This window comes from Pleurodeles waltl, chromosome 4_1 (assembly GCF_031143425.1).
Source record: "Pleurodeles waltl isolate 20211129_DDA chromosome 4_1, aPleWal1.hap1.20221129, whole genome shotgun sequence".
NCBI lineage: Eukaryota > Metazoa > Chordata > Amphibia > Caudata > Salamandridae > Pleurodeles > Pleurodeles waltl.
Window position 1 is genome coordinate 633917567 of NC_090442.1, and position 19773 is coordinate 633937339.

Below are 19773 nucleotides of genomic sequence, written 5' to 3' on the forward strand. Positions count from 1 at the left end.
TAGGCATCTGTCTAACTGGTTTCGTACCCTGGGACTCTGGAATTACTGAGAGAATCCACAGGATTTAGGGAAGGCTCATAATCTATCCCTGAAAACAGCTTATTAGTCTCATGTCAGAAACAACTACCTCCTTGGTACATCACATGGACGCCTGACCAATACATTCCTTGATTTTAAGTGGTAACCCCAGTATGAGCCTTATCTAGACCTTATTCCCGACTCTCTAAGAAAGAGTCTGTATTCCCACTTCCGCTTCGAATGCTTACCGTTACTGTCTTTTACTGCCAGCTGGAGGACACCGTCGGTGTCCAACCTATGTCCAGCCTGCAATGTTACCCCGGAATCAGTTGAACATTTTATGTTCTTCGGCCCAGCGTATGTTTCTCCTCGACATAAGTGGATTCATCCAATCTGTTTTAGACAATTTGCTATTGCCTTTAGGATTTGAAAGAGTGATACTTCTGCTATTTTGATTCATGCTGTTAGAAAGTTCCTTGTGGCTGCATGGTATATACGAATCCGCTACTTAAAACTATTGTAATTTGTAAATATGTATGATTTTTAGGGCACGCACTGAGAGATTCTTATTGGTTTTATTGTTAGTAATGGATGGTGTTCTGATGTTTTACTACTTATTTATCTTCTCTTTTTAAATCTATTTGTATTGTTCTCTGCTTTGATGGTTTTATGACCGAATAAAACTTAGGTTATATATAAATTAAATTAAATTAAATTTAAACAAAACCACTTAACTTATCAGCACGGTCCTGCGACACGCTTCTCTTCCCTGCGGGCTGCAGGCACAGGCTCCCAGCCTGCCCGCTGGCCAATCCTGACATTGCTCAAAGCAGCATCAGGATTGGCTGGGAGCGCCCACGCTCAGCACTCCCAAGCAGACTTGAGCCTCTGCAGGCTCTCTCCAGCCAAGCAACCAAGTTGCCGGGTTGGAGAGAGCCTAGCGCGCATGTATGTTTGGCCGGCCAAACCCACATGTGCTCTGAGGAGAGTGCTGAGCACTCCCCCTCACAGCTCCTCAACCCCAGGTGGCTCGCCCCTTTCACAATGAGGGGATGATAAACATATTATATCATCCCCTCGTTGTGAAAGTTTTGCAGCTTTTGCCGCCGGTGGGGGGCAACGCTCCCCGCCCTAACGGAGGAGCCGCCCCTGCTGTTTAGACAGAACATTTCAACAAAGCCTTCCAATTCTAATCTAAGGGTGCTGGAATGCTTCTGCTGGCCTCTTACGAACAAGGCAGCAGAGCTGCTATGAACCCCATGTCCCCACCTATAGCTCTTGCAGGCCCCACCCATAGTTTTTAGCAGGGACCACACTGGCACAGCAATGAGGACATTGATGGGCTAAAGGTCACTATTGCTGAAAACAATTCTAACCTTTCAAAGTGGCTAAAAACGATATTTAATCTCTAACATTAAGAACATTTAGTTGAGAATGAATCACCAAATATATGAACTCTAATCACAGAGCAAAATAAAGGATGACTGTAATAAATCCCAACTTAACAGACCTGATTATGAGTTGAGGAGTACTTTATCGCTCTTGATAAATAAGGATACCATAGGTGCATTATACATCAGGTGCGACGAATAACACCTTTTATGAGTTTATGGGAAATAACATGTGGATTTTGATATTTAACGCACCAAAATCAATCAGAATAATGCAGTAAATATAGTATGTTTTCAACTGTTAAATTTCAGTGGGTTTGACCTACCAAAAAGTAAGGGTTGAAGGGTTATTTAACAGACTGATAATTATCAGATGCATTACAAAACTTAGCCCTTAGTGTGGAACATTGCCAGTCTTCTTCTAAATGCTGTGTAAGAGCCCCATGTCACAGTGTTTACCTTCAGCATGAACAAGAAAGTGGCTCATTGGTCCCGATGCACTACTTTTCTTGTGCCGCCCCTGCCCCACCTAACAACACCATAGTTATACCGTATTTACAATACGGTGCACCATGGCGCTCGTTCCCACAATAGTGTCATAATTTATGACGCTATTCTGGCGCTTTTCTGGATTGGCGCTAGTGCAGCAAAGCACTAGGAAGGCCAATAGGTTACTATGGGTCTATCACTTTAACGCCTGCCCAGAGCAGACGTTAAAAATGACTGAAAAAATGTTGCAGTCAAATCTTGTAGATTTCACTGCGCCAGTTTTTGAGGCCTCCCTGCGTGGGAACACCCCCTTGCATAAATTATACCTGGTGCAGGTATAATGTGGTGCAGGGAAATGGCCTTCTTAACGCCACACTAGCGTGAAAAAAATGACACTAGTGTGGCGCAAGGGGGCACAAGGGCCTTGTAAATCGGGCCCGAAAATCGGAACTGAGCTTTTTAACATTTTCATTTTGACAGGGATTTGCAGGCTACCATCTGATGAAATCACATATAGCATACCAGATGCAATTTGGGGATTGTCAAAAAGGTAGCAATGTACTTACTCTCAATAATTTCTACCATCTTTAAATGATTAATTAGTATGACCTCTTGCACACTGCTTCTTTGTACTCGCATGTTTGTGTTCTCCCTTTATATAACTTTGCCCCCATAAATAGCAAAGTGCCTGCTTTCCATCATTCTAATAGTTAAATGATGGCACTGCTATGTAATTGAAACAGCAACAAAGGTCACCTTGATGATCCTGTGTCTGCTAAAAAGTAGCTCAAGGCTCCACGTTGCTTAATGTGAAAGAGTCCCTGTCTGGCAGCACTTTTTATGTATTTATCATAAACTGCAATACACACACTTCCTCAGAGGCCAAGTAATATACAATTTACTTTAAAAAGATAATTTTAAATTAGTTATACAATCTCATAATACTAAGAATGGTTAAAAAATGTAAAGAGCTGACAGAATACAATGACCTAGTCTGTATTAAACAAGAAATACATTGGTGTAAATTTAAGCAAATTTATCTAATAACACGTCTTCCCTAAATTCTATTTAAATTGTGGTTCTTACACAAAGGGCAGACAATAGACTGGAATACTCAATTGAAAAACTATTTGATGCATATCTGTTAGTAATTTTTGAAAAATGTACAGGAAGCAGACATGTGTAGGTTGTATGTTGAAATATCTACCACTGAAACATTGTTCTATCAAAATATCCTAGATAAGTATAGATTTACTATTCTTAACATTAATTTATCTCGACTATGCCTATATTTCACTGAAATAGCAAAGGTTTAAGTGATGTTGGAGTTAAGTGCTGAAATGAGATGAACACGTTTTAAAAATGAAAAACACTGAAATTCACCAATTCTAATTTACTGAGCTAATTATAATTGGTGCTCCTGGCATACTCTGCTTATGACCTCACACATTACATCACTTATGATGCGTTAAATGACATTATGGATAATATCACTGATGACAGCTTAATGAGATCATTGAAGACATCACAGAAGATATCACCATAGTCATAAACAGCTTAGCGTGATTGTGTTAACACCTGTGGGTGCATAGCATGGAAATGGCATTAGTCCTTGACATAAGTGTTGTTGTTTATATTCAAAGTTATATGGTGAACACTTTGCACATCACTAATGTTTTGGATGCAATGAGTACTCTATGTTAAACAAGGTAAAGCTGAGCACATGTGATGTGGGTTGCAGAGTAGTATTTCAAAGTAGAATATTCCTTAACTTCAACGCACTTGCATAAAAAAATGAGAGTAACCCCAAATGTTTCTGTTGACAATAGATCATTAACCATTGTATATCTGGGCATGTGGCCATTTTAAACAGTTGTAACACAGTGCTATAGGCATATTCTATTTAACAAGAATGTTTATAAGGTGTGAATATTTAATTTCAGAACTTTGTAGAAAAGTTTGATTCATTGCAGAATCGTCACTAAAGTACAAATTGGGGTGTCACACTTAAATGTGATGCAAGGAAATGCCTTTCCTGTGTCATTACCCCCCTCTTTTGCTGGTTTTTATTGCTTCTGCATGGAATCTGAACACTGGGGTGTTGCCACCCAGCACCCAGTGTATATGCATGGACCCCTAAAAACATATAGAATTAGCTAATCCCTGATTGGCATACATAATTTACCTAGTAGTCCCCAGTATATGGTGCCCAGTGTACCCAATGCCTGTAAGTTAGGTGTCACTGAAGCACATATTGTGCCGCCACTAAAGTGACTAGTGGAAATGTGACTCCAGACCTAGAACTGAAGCCTAGATGGGCAGTTTTAAAGCTGTAATTTTGACATGCTAAAATTTCCTTTTAACAGACTCAAACCTTCCTTTTAAATAGTATTGGGTCACCTCTAAAGTAGGCCATTTGAGCCCTGAGGAAAGGTGCATAGTATTTTAAAAGTATGACGTATGTATTTCTTGTTTTACATGTCCTCACAGTGAAAATAGGCCCAACTCATTTTGTTAGAGTAGCAAGGCTGACTGTGTCATAGAAAACATGCTTACTTTATTACACTTAAGAAAGTTTACTTCAGAGGGGCACGAGCTAGAAACCAAACTTCAAACACTCTTTTTATAGCTCAACAGTCCAGCTGAAAGTCAAAGTCGAATTTGTCTAACTACTTCAGAAATAGTGACTTTAGAATGTCAAAGTTTTTCTGCTTAAAGCCTGTTGTAACATTTTCAGAGTTCAGCCCCAGCTTCCACTTGGTAGCCTGATTTACTCCTGCTAGGAGATGTGAATGATTCCCAGGAAGGAGAACAAAAGGGCCTTGGGTGAAAGATAGTGTGACCTCCTCCTGACAGGATGGCCTGTCACAGACAGATGTGCCCCTTCCCATTGTCTAGGTAGTCTGTATGGTTCCGATCCCAGTGTGTGGACCCCAGTGTGTGGAGGCTATTTTAGAGCTGGTTTCAGGAGGATTTACTAATTTCCCTAGACACAGCTCAAGGATGTCCCCAGAGCTCTGCCAAGCAGAAGAAAGGTTCTACATGTTGGATATTTGCAGAGTAGTGCACTGTGCAACTGTGTAGAGCCAGCCCCCAAGAAAAGTATGTCCAAGTAGGTAGGATTGCCCTTGGGAACTTTTTCCCTATTGACCAGGGAGTCTCCCCTACCCATAGGCTTGTGACAGTCATAAATGTGGCACCCCTGAGTAACATTTACAGAACACTTCTAGAACTGTGGAAGAAAGAAGAAGGACTACACATACTGTTGAACCTGTGGAGAGAAACCACAAAGGCTGGACAGGCTCCCCACTTTACCCAGTGACATGAGCCAGGTCTACTCACCTGAATTTCCAGGTTCCGTGGGGACAAACACTTGACTGCCCACTCCCCTGTGGACTAAGCCTCCACACTCGGATGCATGTAAGATGTGGGTAATTAGTCCCTAGGGGAGTGGGAGAAAGGGAAGTGGAGGGGGAAGAAGGAGAAGAAAAGACACAGATCTGCTATGCTGCCTTGACTGGACAAACTACGGCTCGGGTAGATCGGGTACCTTGGTAAAACAAAGGAACATTTAGATCATGTACATGTGCTGCTCATAACATGAATGCCAAATGGTCTCATTTCCCAGTTCCGGACTGGAACAAAGTCACAATTTCAGTCCAACCATGATGGAGCATGAGCTGGCTGCAGGGGACCAGTTAGTCCCGTTGAACAAAGTACTTTAAATACTAGTTTGCAGAGCACCACGATGATTCAAGTCAATGATGCCTTGTGCAGCTGAAACAATGCTTTGTTCTGAGTATGCAATGTGAGGTCTTGCATCATCGTAAAGGATCCCTCTGACAAGAGTTTGTGATTCAAAGTCCAGCTTCGAGGATACATTGTGTAGTTGCCATGATGCATCGGTTTTGAGGAGCTGCAAGGCTGCGACACGGAGTCCAGCATTGTCATTGAGGCTTCCATTGATGAGGGATGTGAGGGCCTGTACCAAGGATGCATCATGCAGCAGTAGGTTCAAAGAGGATGTGGCTGCAGAGGTGATGCAGGTCTTTTCAATAGGTCCAATCCATGCAGCAGAAGCAATGCTTTGGTTCTGCTCAGGGTTTCACCACGTAGCAGAGGAGATGCATTTGTTCCCCTGGGCCCACGAATTCTCTTAAAGCACCTTCGACCCACTTCCAAAGGTCCAGGACTGGGGTGGCACCATTTGGCAGGATAGACTCTCAAATGACAAAGTCCCAGTGCTGGGTTCAAGTTTTTTCCAACCTTCTGTCTCTGAGGCTTTATCAGGAGGCCAACCAACTAGCCCTTAGAGTAATTTTGGGGTCCTCTGCTTAACAAATGCAGGTCCAGTCCTTCTCACCCAGGCAAAAGGCCTTCAGGCAGCAGGTCAGCAAAGCTGGGCAGCCGTCCAGCAGAGTGACAGTCCTTTCAGTAGCACAGCAGTACTTCTTCCTGGGAGAGTATCCACGGGTCCTGAAGTGTACAGAAGAGTTGGTATCAGAGGTCCAATATTTATAACCTGCTGTGCCCTTGAAATAGGGGAATGCTTCTATGCATGCCTTTGAAGTGCACAGGTGCCTTTCCTTCCTGGTCCTGTCTCCAGACTAACTACAAGGGGTATTGCAGTCCTTTGTTTGGAGGCAGGGCAGAGCCTATTCAAGTGTAACTGTGACTGGGCCAGCTTCTCCCTTCTATCCTGTCAGTGATGGCCCATCCAGCCACACCTTAACTCTCTATCATGTGTGGCTATCTAGGAGGTATACACTAAGTCTAACTGTCAAGTACACCCAATCATGTGACTCAGAGGCAATCTGCAAGCATCAAATGGCTAAGGCAGGAAAATGTCAACATTCTAAAAGTGACATTTTCGAAATTGCAATTTAATTCTGATGTCATCATAAGTTAGGATTTTCCATTACAATTCCAAAGACACCAAGCATGAACTGATTGCCTGCTCCCATTTGGAAATTACAGCTTATTAAATGTGTGAGAAACTGGGTTACTGGTGGAGGGAGGTTAAGCTCTTCTCAAGCAGCAACCACAATTCTTTTCAGGGTGAAGTCACAAGCAAACCTTAAATTGACCTCTGCTCGAGCACAGAGCAGTCAGGCTTAACTTAGAGGCAATGTGTAAATATTTGTGCAATACTTCAGACAGTAACCAAATGAAAACACACCACAAAAGGAGCACACAACTGAGTTAGAAAAATAGAGTAATTTTTAATAAATAAACAAGACCAAAATATCAAAAAATCCAATTGTCAGTGATATTCATTATTAAATATTTCAGTGAAAATAGTGTAAAAAGGTGTAAAGTGCCACATGTGGCACTTTGGTTGCGATGGACCAGGACAAAGGCATAATTTCAGGTTGATTGTGATGGAGCGTGAACCGGGTAGAGTGATCCAGTTAGGCCCACTGTATAAACTACCTTAAATCCTGGTTGAAATGAATTGTGAGGATTTGTACCAAGGGAGCTTCACGCTGCCAAAAATGCATCAATTAGAAGATGCAGCGAGGATGCAGGGTGAGGTCCTGATGTGTCAAAGAGCCTGTCCACAATGGCTAATGATGCAAAGTCCAGAGTGTGAAGTCTGGAGTCAAGAATGTGTTTCGCAGTTAGGGTGGGGCACCAGTTCTTAGGGGCTGAGAGGCTGCACAGTTACAATGTGGAGTCTGGTATTGTCGTCAAGGCTGCTGTCAAGGGATGTGAGGGTCTGTGTCGAAGATGTTTCATGCAGCTGTGGTGTCTTTGCAGCACTTCAGATCCAAGCAGCGATGCGTCGATTCTGCTCAGGATTGCACCACACAGCAAGTGAGTTGTCTTTGGTTCCTCTGGGTTCACAGATGGGAGAAGAGCACCTCAGGCTCATGTCCAAGGGTCCAGGGCTAGGGTGGCACCACTTGGCAGGGTAGACTCACAGATGGCAGAACCCAGGTATACAGAACCAAGGTTGTTGGACCCTCCTGTCCCTGAGGCTCAAGTCAGTAGGCCAGCCAGCAAGCCCTTGGAGTCATTCTGGAGTTCTGGGTTCAAGAGCTGCAGGTCCAGTCCTTCTCACCCAGGCAAAATGGCAACAGGTCAGCAGAGCAAGAAAGCAGCACAGTAAAGCAATAGCCCATCAGGGCAGCAGTCGGGCAGAGTGGCAGTCCTTTAGCAGCTCAGCAGCCCTTCTTTCTGGCTGTGTACCCACAGGTCCAGAGGCGTACTGAAGAGCTGGTGCTTGAGGTCTAGTATGTATTCCCAGTTGTGCCTTTGAAGTGAGGGAGAAGCTTCTAGATGGTACTCTTTGAATTCCCCAGGCACCCTGTCTTCCCTGTCCCAGCTCGAGACTAACTAAAGGGGGTATGCAGCCCTTTGTGTGGAAGAGGATACAGCCTATTCAGGTGTAAGTGGGGCTGTGCCCAGCTCCTCTGTAGTGTGGTTAGTTTTACGTATCCTTTGCGCATTAGCTTCAGGCTTTAGGCCTTTGTGCACTTTGCCCTGAATGTATTTTATTCATTTGCTGACAGCTTAGAGCCTCTGTGCACTTTGCTCTAAATGCTTTTTATTAGGCTTCGTACTGTTATTTTTCACATAGCCAGTTCTACGGTGTTTTTTATTCATATCACACTGTTTTGCCTACTTCAGCACTGGAGTTCTCCATAACATATCTAAAATACAGTCGTTTTATTAAAACATTATATAAAACTTATACTGTCTTTGTCACTTGTATATGAGATCATATTGTAAATGAGAGAGTTGGTTTGGATCTGAGTGACCACGACTTCCCTGAGAAGTTCCAAAGATGTCATGCGCTCGGCTGCCCAATCATTTCTTCCCCGTGGGAGAAATGAGGCACTGCTAGTTAGCCGGAGCAAAAACCGGATTTAGGGTGACAGAGTTCTTTACAAGTGGGTCGGACTCAGTCCCCCACACCGTTATCGATCCTGCTGCCTAGAAATCCAGTAGTCTCATTTAGGATAATGAGAGCCCACGCGACATGGCGCCGCCAACGATTGGTCTGGCTCTAATGTTTAGGTCCGACTGACTCTCTCGGTCTCATATATATTTTGACTCCTCGGTTCCGTACGCGGAGACGTCCGTGGGGCTGAGGGTTTCCGCCACCACGGGATAGGTACGTCCTATTGCTTAGTGGTTGGTTGTTCAAGCTTGAACTTTGAAAGGAAAAACCCCGATCTTGGTGTGCCTTCTCTGACCTAGAGCTATTTTTTACAAATGGCGAATCCTAATGTAGTGAATATAGCAATCAATATGCGTCACCCGCTCACAGGACATCTGATAGCACATGGACTGACAGTCCAGGGGGGTCCAGTCACTTTTGTGGTGGACGCCCATGCAGCCTATAGGACAGAACTTTTTTATTCTTGGGTCGTATTTCCAGCAGTTGATGGGGGTACAAATACTTTTCACGAATACACTGTTGCGAATGTCCCTGGACAATACAGGGCTTACGCTTACATAGAGATACCTCTATCTTATCAAGAACACCATAATTGGCTTGATGGCACCCTCCCACATACAGTAGCACAAGTGAGGTTAGTTCCGTTGAGTAATGATGGTCCAACCTGGCCTTTATTGGCTACTTACACACCATATCCTGCGGTTGCAAATTTGGCAGTGGCTGATGTGCGTCGTTTATATATAGACTTAGCAGAATAGGTATAATCTTAGGAATAGGGATAATTTGAAGACGCCTGATAGATATCAATATACTGATACACGCCAATCTCATTCCTTTCAGGACTCCTCAGAGAAGAGAAGTGAGAGAGGTGGGCGGTCAGAGCGGAGGACGGAGTACGTGAAACCGAGACAGGATTCACAACGCTCAGCGGAGGTTTCTGTTAAACAAGAAGAGAAACCGCTGCAACAAAAACAATTTAAAAAGAAGAAAGTGGCAGCAGTCTCAGTTAGACATGCCGCTCAAGAAGAGAGTTCTCTTGACGAACAAGACATGGGCGTTAGCACTGTTAGACAGCGCGGCAGAGGTCACAATAGTTCGCCGGAGTCTTCTAGAGCATCTGGAGGTGAAAGCAACTGATGACTTCATACAAGTCGAAACAGCGGACATGCGAGTCTCTGATCCCGATAGAGTATATTAAGTGACTCTACGATTCGAAGGGGACATTGACCGCATTGTACACGCCATCTTTTGGGACCATGTGGTAAAATCATATGATGTTCTGTTGGCCGAACAGGATTGGCCACCTGACTTTGTTTGCGACTGTCCGGTTGGGGAGGATGTTATAGTACCTTCCTTCTCACCACTTGTTCCGAGAGAGCTAGCGGAGTCCTATGGTAAAACATGGGCTCTAGCACAGGCTCCCGCCCTATATAGAAATAACGTGGGGTGGGATAGACAATCACCTTATCATGTAATTCCAATAAAGGGCACACCTCAGCCACAGCCGCAGTATCCTATTAAATTTGAGGCAAGGGCATCGGTTAGGAAAATTCTTACACAATTGGAGTACCAGGGTGTAATTGAGCCCTGTGTCTCGCCGATGAATAATCCCTTATTTCCGGTTGCTAAACCGGACCATTCATATAGGATAGTGGTGGATTACAGACATTTGAATAGTCACACACGCACATATGCAATACAGAATTCACATGGCGCAGCGCTTATGAACAATATAGTGCGTAAGAAATACAAAACAACGTTGGATATCTCGAATGGATTTTTCTGCCAAAATATAGCGCCCGAAGGTCGGGACTATACCAGTTTCAGTGCGTTTGGCTCTCAGAATTTTTTTTGTCATTTGCCTCAGGGGTATAGGAATAGCCCAGGACTGTTTTCGGCTCGTGTGACTGAAATGCTGCACGAGTTGGACCCTGAAGCGTTATCATATGTTGATGACATATATTTGACAGACGATGAGATTCTGCAACATCTAAGGCGCGTATTGCGCATTGTTGTGGGGTTTGCTGATATTGGCTATAAGTTTAATTTTAAGAAATCAAAGATTGCCTTCCTCAGCGTCATTTTCCTGGGATATGAGTTGTCGAGTGAGGGCAAGAGCCTAGAGCCACATTTTTTGGAGAAATGTGCTTTATTGCAGCCTCCTAATACGGTTCGGAAGCTCCAGTCATTGTTGGGGTTTCTGAATTTTGGCAGAATTTACATTCCTGATTATGCTACGCGTATAAAACCCTTATACGAACTGATTCGCCCGAATTTTTCGAGTAGATTTTGGACGATTGAGCATACACACATACTGCGAGAGTTACAGACTGATCTCTTAGCAGTTAAACACTTACACACACGGGACAATAAGACACATTTAGTCATCAGGGTGATACCTGGAGCTGTTGGGTTTACGTATGTCACCTTTAATGAGGGTGAGACAGTCCCGATTGCATATAAGTCCCACTTGTATTCTGCTGCAGAACAACGATTTGCACAGACTGAGAAAATACTCACTGCAGTACAGATGGCTGTGATTAAAGAAAGACCGCTTGCCCAGGGCCAACGCATCATTGTCGTTTCCCCGATTCCGGCCTTAGAGGCTGTTACAAAAGCAAGTGTTCCTAATTCGAAAGCTTTACACCCGCGATGGATACAATGGGCTACGTCTTTGACAGCCACTGATGTAGATTACATATTTGACCCTAAACTACAGACTCAAGAATTTCTTTAATATGAAATAGAGTACCCAGTTCCTGCTGGCACATTGCCTATTGACCAATATCAGGTGGTCATGTATACCGATGGCTCTGCGCAACCGGCGGTTGGGACTAAACAACAGTATTCTGCTGCATGTGTGGTGGTGAGCAGCACTATGGAGGGGGAAGTGTTCTGCCCCCGACATACTTATACTAAAACCTTGGGAGATTGCACGGCGCAGCTGGCTGAGCAGTTGGGCAGCGTGGCAGTCCTTTAGCAGCTCAGCAGCCCTTCTTTCTGGCTGTGTACCAACAGGTCCAGAGGCGTACTGAAGAGCTGGTGTTTGAGGTCTAGTATGTATTCCCAGTTGTGCCTTTGAAGTGAGGGAGAAGCTTCTAGATGGTACTCTTTGAATTCCCCAGGCACCCTGTCTTCCCTGTCCCAGTTCGAGACTAACTAAAGGGGGTATGCAGCCCTTTGTGTGGAAGAGGATACAGCCTATTCAGGTGTAAGTGGGGCTGTGCCCAGCTCCTCCATCTCATCCTGCCAGTGATGGCCCGTCCGGACATACCTAAGCTCCCTATTTTATGTAGTTGTCTCGGGGAAATACACAAAACTCAACAGTCAGCTTCACCCAGGTAGACCCAGGTACAGACTACAGACACAAAATGGTTGAGGCAGGAAAAAGCTACCTTTCTAAAGGTGGCATTTTCAAAACTTTAATTTAAATTCTGACTTCACCATAAGTTAGGATTTTTCTTTACAGTTTTAAAGACATCAAACATGAACTGGTCATCTTTTGCCATTTTTAATTTACAGCTCATTAAATGTAATAAAGTACCTCCAATGTTAGTCTATGAGAAAGGTATTCCTTGCAGTGGTGAAAAAACAATTTAAAAGTTTTTATTGCCAGAACATTTAAAACTTAAAATCAAAATGTCCTACTTATTAAGCATGCTGTACCCTGCCTTCCGGGCTCTTCAGGGCCCCCTATCGGTGACTTAAATGTATTAGGAATGGAGGTTTGGGCTTGGTAAGAGGTTTATTTTGCCAGGTCAAAATGGCATTTAAAACTGCACACACATGGTGCAGTGGAAGGCCTGAGACTTGTTTACAAGGCTACTGGAGTGGGTGGCACAGTCACTGCTGCAGGCCCAATAGTAGCTTTAATTTACAGGCCTTGGGTACACGTAGTAACTCTTTACTAGAGACTTATATGCCAATTGGGTAAAAGCCAGTTCAACCAAGGAGAGAGCGCATGCACTCTAGCACTGGTTAGCGGTTGTAAAATGTGCAGAGTCCTAAGGCCAGCAAAAACAAAGCCAGCAAAACAGGAGATCTGAAGGCAAAATAGTTAGGGGATACCCCATAAAGGTTATTTCAAAAGTAGGATTACTGCAGAAGGCAAAAAGCCATTAATTACATTTTGGGGAATTAGCAATAATAATAATTCAACATTAAATAATGCATGAGAATGAACATTAAGCAAGTGGACCAACATACATCCTGCCTCAAAAGCAAGCACAAAAGGCTCTGGCATGTTTCCCAACAAAGCATCTGTTATGGGCTTTTTCACACAGAAAGCCACAATCATTCAGTTGGACTAGCAATAAAAATTGTGTGCATAGAATTTAAAGGAGATGGCAGTAAATTTAAGTAACTTAAACAATAACATCTTCAAGGAATGCACCTTTGTTCACGCTTAGGAAAAGGCCTTGAATATTGCAATATACAGGAACACCCTGGACATAACTTCCTCGTGAGGAAGTACATTAATACAAAGATATGAATATTGTAAACAACACTGTGAAACATGTGCATGCACAGAATGCTCTTCTCATAAAATAAAAGTGCATTTTCTTAAAATGTGGCATGATGTCAGTGCCAGCTGTTCGATGCCTCGCTGGGCTAACTTTAACACCCCTACATTAAGCAATTGTTATCTAATTGCTATTATTAATGATTTAAAAAAAAGCTTTCACAGTAGCTTTTACACTTGCAATACAAAATTCACAGCACATATTATAGAAAATGACATTCTTCTACACAGGATGTTAAAGGGACCTATCTATGTGCACTATGTGCTCTTCTAAAATGTTCTCATTCAATGTCCTTTAATCTATGAATTTGTGTAAAAAATACAACAGCAATGATATGCCATACCATTTTGGGACATCTGCTTCAATTCAAATTCAACAGACACCTGCCCCTTCTTTTCATTTTGTTTTTTCATCATAAGAGTGTACTCCCTAAGTGCAGCTTTCTGGAAACTGCATTTGAAAGTCAGTTTCATATCCATGTCGGTACATGTGGAAGCCACATATGTATTACAAATAACTGTAAAACCATGGGAGAAAAATATAATTTTACCTACAAGATCACACTACAGTTCAAAGATTCCCATATCTTAACGCAAATACCAACAGACTATTCACAAATCCAAATCAAATAATGTCCAACATAGCAAGTTAAATAGAGGTATTCGGAATTGGAAGAGGGAAGGGAGATTTCTATTTGATATAGAAACAAAATACTATCTACCCCCATGGTTAATCATGCAATTCTCCTCAGAGTTCTGTAAAGATGTTTAGCTCTCAGGATTGGACACTAATGGTTTAGTTAGGTTTGGTTTATATAATTCTTCAGTGCCGTATGATATCTGTTTGGATATCATAGGTTGATTGCCACAATGTAAATAAGGCATTATTAAACTGTTGTTAATACACATAACAATGTAACAAACCAGAGATTACAAAGTTTACTTGCTTTCTGATAACAAAAGAGATTAGTTAAACTCCTTAAAGTGACAGGAAATTGGATGTCTTTTCTTGGTGGGGTATATTTTTTCAGGCCACACAACCTTTGATGTCAACAATTCTCTCTTTTTCCTCATTTATCATTGTTTGATCAAAGCCATTTCATTGTTATAACCACAGGCCAAATTATATTTTAATGAGGTATGTAGATAGTCTGTAGTGTCTGCCAGAGGTTGCTGCTGCTATCCTTATAACTTTGACCTACCTTTATATTGTTCTTCACTACTGTAGCTTCCAGTTTCAAGATTAGCTATTTCCATAGTCAGCAGCACCAAAAAGTGGACATAAGAGTCCTTTGGTCTAGCATGGTCTACAGCAGAAATGAGCAATAAATGAAGGGCACATTTGCACATTTACTAAATGTTCATGCCGGGCAGCAAGCAAAGGTGCTGTACTGTGTGAACAGAAGAGACCTGAGCTGTGCCATATCTACAATAATATGTTCAAGGCAGTGGCAGTAAGTCAACAATTGCAGCACACATAGAAAGGAAGGTTGCTAATGGCTACTGACGATCAATGAATCCATGACAACCACGGAAAGGGAAGATGTTTGGTACACATTTTAGCAGGTGATGGAGGTGATAGAAAGCAGCCCCTTTTGCAGTATAGTGTTTGTCTAGTCTCAACTTATGCTCCTCAAAGCTATTAACTTATGTGGCACCCATGCAAAATGCTCTAGAGGCCTAGGCTAGTAGGACTGCTATTGTGAGGTTGTGAGCCATGGTATACTCTCAGCTTGCATGCCACCTTCAAGAGTTGTTGAAGTACTTTTTGAGACACAGCCCTAAAAAACATAGCTACCTCTTATCAGAAAAAGGCATAGTTCCTTGATAATCATTGCAGACTAGAGTGCGTAGTGGATAGGAGATCAATGTGTATTGCACAAGTGCAAATGGCTGGACATTTGAGTTTCGACTACTGAAGTTGTGGGGACCATTTTATCTATCTATACCGAACTTGACTTAAAAATCTACATTATGCAGCAGTTACTTTCTACTTTAAGACAACCTGTAAAAAGTGAAGTGTCCTCTCAAAGTCTTTCTTTGGTTGTGGCTCTAAAGGCTCTAAAGCGTGGAACTCTCCTCCACCAGAGCTCAAACAGATGCCCATATTTACAACCTTAAAGAAATAACTGAAGGTTATGCCCATTAACAAGCACTTGTCAGGGCCTCCTGTTTCTCTGTGTCAGTCAGTCAAAATAACTTTATTTGGCTTATCAAAAAAACCATAAAAAGTATACAAAAAATAAATAGTCAATTAAAAATCATACAAAATTACAGTTTGTGGTCTATTCAGTAGGCCTCAACAGCATAGCCTGACCAACACTAAAAATATATTTCTCGTACCAAAAACTCTATTAAAGGTAATCCGGTTAATTCTCTGTACATACAACATTCATTAAACACTGTATGAAAAATACATTCATATAAAAATATTACAGGCGTATTACGTAAAATATGAAAATCCCTCTAAAGTGCTTAGACATATAGGGGGTCATTCGGACCCTGGCGGTCGGTGACCGCCAGGGTCACCGACCACGGGAGCACCGCCAACAGGCTGGCGGTGCTCCGTCGAGCATTCTGACCGCAGCGGTTCAGCCACGGTCAGAAACGGAAAGTCGGCGGTCTCCCGCCGACTTTCCGCTGCTCGGGAGAATCCTCCATGGCGGCGGAGCGCGCTCCGCCGCCATGGGGATTCTGACACCCCCTACCGCCATCCTGTTCCTGGCGGGTCTCCCGCCAGGAACAGGATGGCGGTAGGGGTGCCGCGGGGCCCCTGGGGGCCCCTGCAGTGCCCATGCCAATGGCATGGGCACTGCAGGGGCCCCTGTAAGAGGGCCCCACAAAGTATTTCAGTGTCTGCAAAGCAGACACTGAAATACGCGACGGGTGCAACTGCACCCGTCGCACCTTCCCACTACGCCGGCTCCATTCGGAGCCGGCGTCCTCGTGGGAAGGTAGATTTGCCCTGGGCTGGTGGGCGGCCTTTTGTCGGCCGCCTGCCAGCCCAGGGCAAATCTCAAAATACCCTCAGCGGTCTTGTGACCGCAGAGCGGTATTTTGTCGGGGGAACATTGGCGGGCGGCCTCCGCCGCCCGCCAATGTTAGAATCACCCCCATAATATTCTATTTCGTATTCTGTTTCAAATTTGACAGTTATCAAAAAGGCCATACTAAGTTAAATCTCCCGGCTCAACTGGGGGACATAACTGTGAAAGGTGCATATATATATAATTAATGAGTCATTAAGAGTCTAAGTAGGGAAACTAATGATAATCAAAAACATAAAATATGATTGTAAGTGAGGCTACACCAATTAATACCCTACTAATTGTCCCCCATTGTTCTCCTACTGCAGATATCATATTTTAAAAAACTACACTCCCCAATACAGACATCTGTGTTGCCTAACAGCTAAAGAAAAGTTAGAGCCTCTTCGAATTCATTCGAATAGCTGATTTTCTTAACAAGGGCTTAAGGTAAGTCTGAAAAAGTCTCCTATCAAAATCACAAAAAAACATAAAATGGAATAGGGATTGTTTTGCGCCACCATTACACAGACAGGGTGGCATCAAAGTACCCCACACATCATTTCCATCATTAAAACAAAGTAGTCGCCATACAGTACCTGATCTAAATCTAAAAAGTATTGATCACTCCCATCTTGATTACTCTTACGTGAGATACAAGCGCATGTCACCAACTGCCAGGGTGAAATAAAAATTGCAGCTGCTCGATTTACTAAGAGCATCATGAATCCTCTGTTGGGCGGTGTACTCCTCAAATCTGCCATTCACCACTGTCTTATCAAATTTGACAATCTCATCAGGGTTGTTAAACAAGTCTGGGAGGCCAATGCTGGTCAGGGAATTAGCCCTGTACTTTAACCAATGCATAGTGGGCCCTTTTTCCAATTTCAAAAATCCCTAACTATTTCCCTATTGAGGCTTGCCTTATTATTGAACCACACGCTAACCCAGAGTTGGACAGGAGCCAGCTTTACCACATCCATAATGTATTCCATGTTCAATTCAGAGTGTAAAATAAAACTGGCACTCAAAGGCGGAAGAATCAACAAACACCTCAGTATTCCATTATCTTCCACCAAAATTGCTGTGGAATTTTGATAGCCCCATACTCCTGTACCATAAATCACAGTCAGTATATATTGCATTTTGTAGATTTTCGTAAATGATATGCTCATAGGCCTTCCATCTTTCCTTACTAAATTAAATAGAGAACCAGCAGATCCACCCAATTTATGGCAAGCTATAGATACTTGATTTGACCAGGAATTGTTTGTAGAAAATTCCAGTCCCAATCAACAAAAATTCCTGACAGTGCTAAGAGAGTTTTCACCCACTCTCAGGGCCATTACTAATCTTTTTCCATGTCCAATGGTCATGATATGAGGTTTATTAAGATTAGTGATCATGTCTAGGTTAGGCATAAAGGTCACAAAAGCATCCACTAAAATTTGTAAGGTGCACGGCATTCTAGCCAGCAGAACTGCGTTGTCCGTGAACAGCAGAGCTGACATAGGGAGTTTAGCAATTATCGGTACATCTCAAGCGGAGCTAGAGAGGTAGGCATTTAAATCATTAATATAAAGAACAAAAGGAAGAGGTGCTAAGACACCCCCCCGCCGGACGCCACTTTCTAAAGAAAAGGTGTCTGATAATTCACCCTGCCGGCCATGACACACCTTAGCACCTCAATTTTCATGTAAACCATACAAAATGTTCACAAGATCAACATCCATTCCTAAGCTGATTAACGTCATCCAGAGCGTACTATTAGTTACCCTGTCAAACACAGTAAACAGGTTCATAAACGGCAGGTACATTGGACTACGCTTGGCAATAGTATATTTACCTACAAACACTGCTCTACAGTTCCAAGACCTGGTCGAAAGCCATATTGACAGGGAGACAATACTTTGTTCTCTACAGTCCAAGCCTGCAAACAATTAAAAATAACTCTCCCTATTATCTTAACAGCCCTGTCAACTAAAGAAATGGGCCTCTAACATTTAGGTGATCCCCTGTCTCCTTTTTTGAAAATTGGTACAACGGTAGAGAGTAACCATGACTCAGGTATCTTATTGCAAAGAGAATTATTGAATAAGTTTGCAAGTAGGGGTCCCCAGAAACTTGGGTGACATCTAAATAGATCCATAGGGATCCTATCCAGGCCTGGTGCCTTTCCCCTTGCGCTCAAACTAATTGCCATCTCAACCTCCTGGTTGCAGCTGGCCAGCAGATGCAAGAGCCTTCTGCAAGACAGTCTCTTAACTCTTGGCTACCTGTGAGTAAACATTTTTAAAGTGCATTATGCAATCATAATTTGAAATACTACTGCTTATATGGGTTGTTTATGGCACATCCCTTTGATGGAGGCTATTGACTTTCTCCCAGAACACTAAACTATTATTTTGAGCAGCAGCCTGTTCCAACATGTCCCAGTCCTTATTACATAGAAAGCGCTTCCTTTATTTTATGGCAGCATTGACCGGCATGACCCTCTTTTTTATCCCTGGGGAGCTTCACTAGCACTGATCTCAGATGGCGATTAACAATAAAACACTTTGCATTGAACCAACAAGGACTATTTATTACGGGTTTAAAAGATTGTGAGAACATATTCTTGACTGCTTCACACAATAGCATATAGCACTGGAACAACTCAGCCCCAAAACCTTCCTTTAAGCATCCCAAAATAATCAAGCGATTATCTCTTCTAAGGACTGTTAGTGTTGCTATAGGGTCTTTTAAATGCCACACTACCTTCAAATTATCCCTTGTATGTTTATTAATGCCATCAGACACTTTTTGGTTAGCGTCCCTATTCAAGGAAAAACATGCATCTAAGTGGATGGCAATATGATCACTCCATGAAGTTTCTATCACCATGCTGTTATTGCACCACTGAAGACAGTTTTTGGTGGCAAATATATAATCAATAACAGAGCCATGACCCCCTCCTCTGTACGTTGGCTTATCTTGGCCAGAGCCTTGATAAAAATGAACTACATCTGTCAGATCATATGGAGCTACAAGATTCTGCAGATACAGTCCTCTTGCATCACAGGGCACTACTTCCGTAGCCTTACTCCTTAACCCAAAATCTACATTATCTATGCCCATTTTGGCATTAAAAGTACCACAAATTAAAATGCTTGGTTGTTGAGTAATACTCTTATCATAAAGCTTTAAGCTTCTAATAAAGCTAAATAGCTCCTCAAACAGGTCATTATAAGTATTAGAAAAGTTGTTGTTATAAAAATATACTAACTATAAGCGGAACGCTCACTTATTGTGTCTAATGAGTAAGGCCTGATAAGCAGAACTACCTGCATATATAACTGTAATGGTAGTTCTGATACTAGTCTTTACCCAGATAGCAAGACCGCCACTAGCTCTTCCGAAATGAGCAGCAACAGTGGGGCA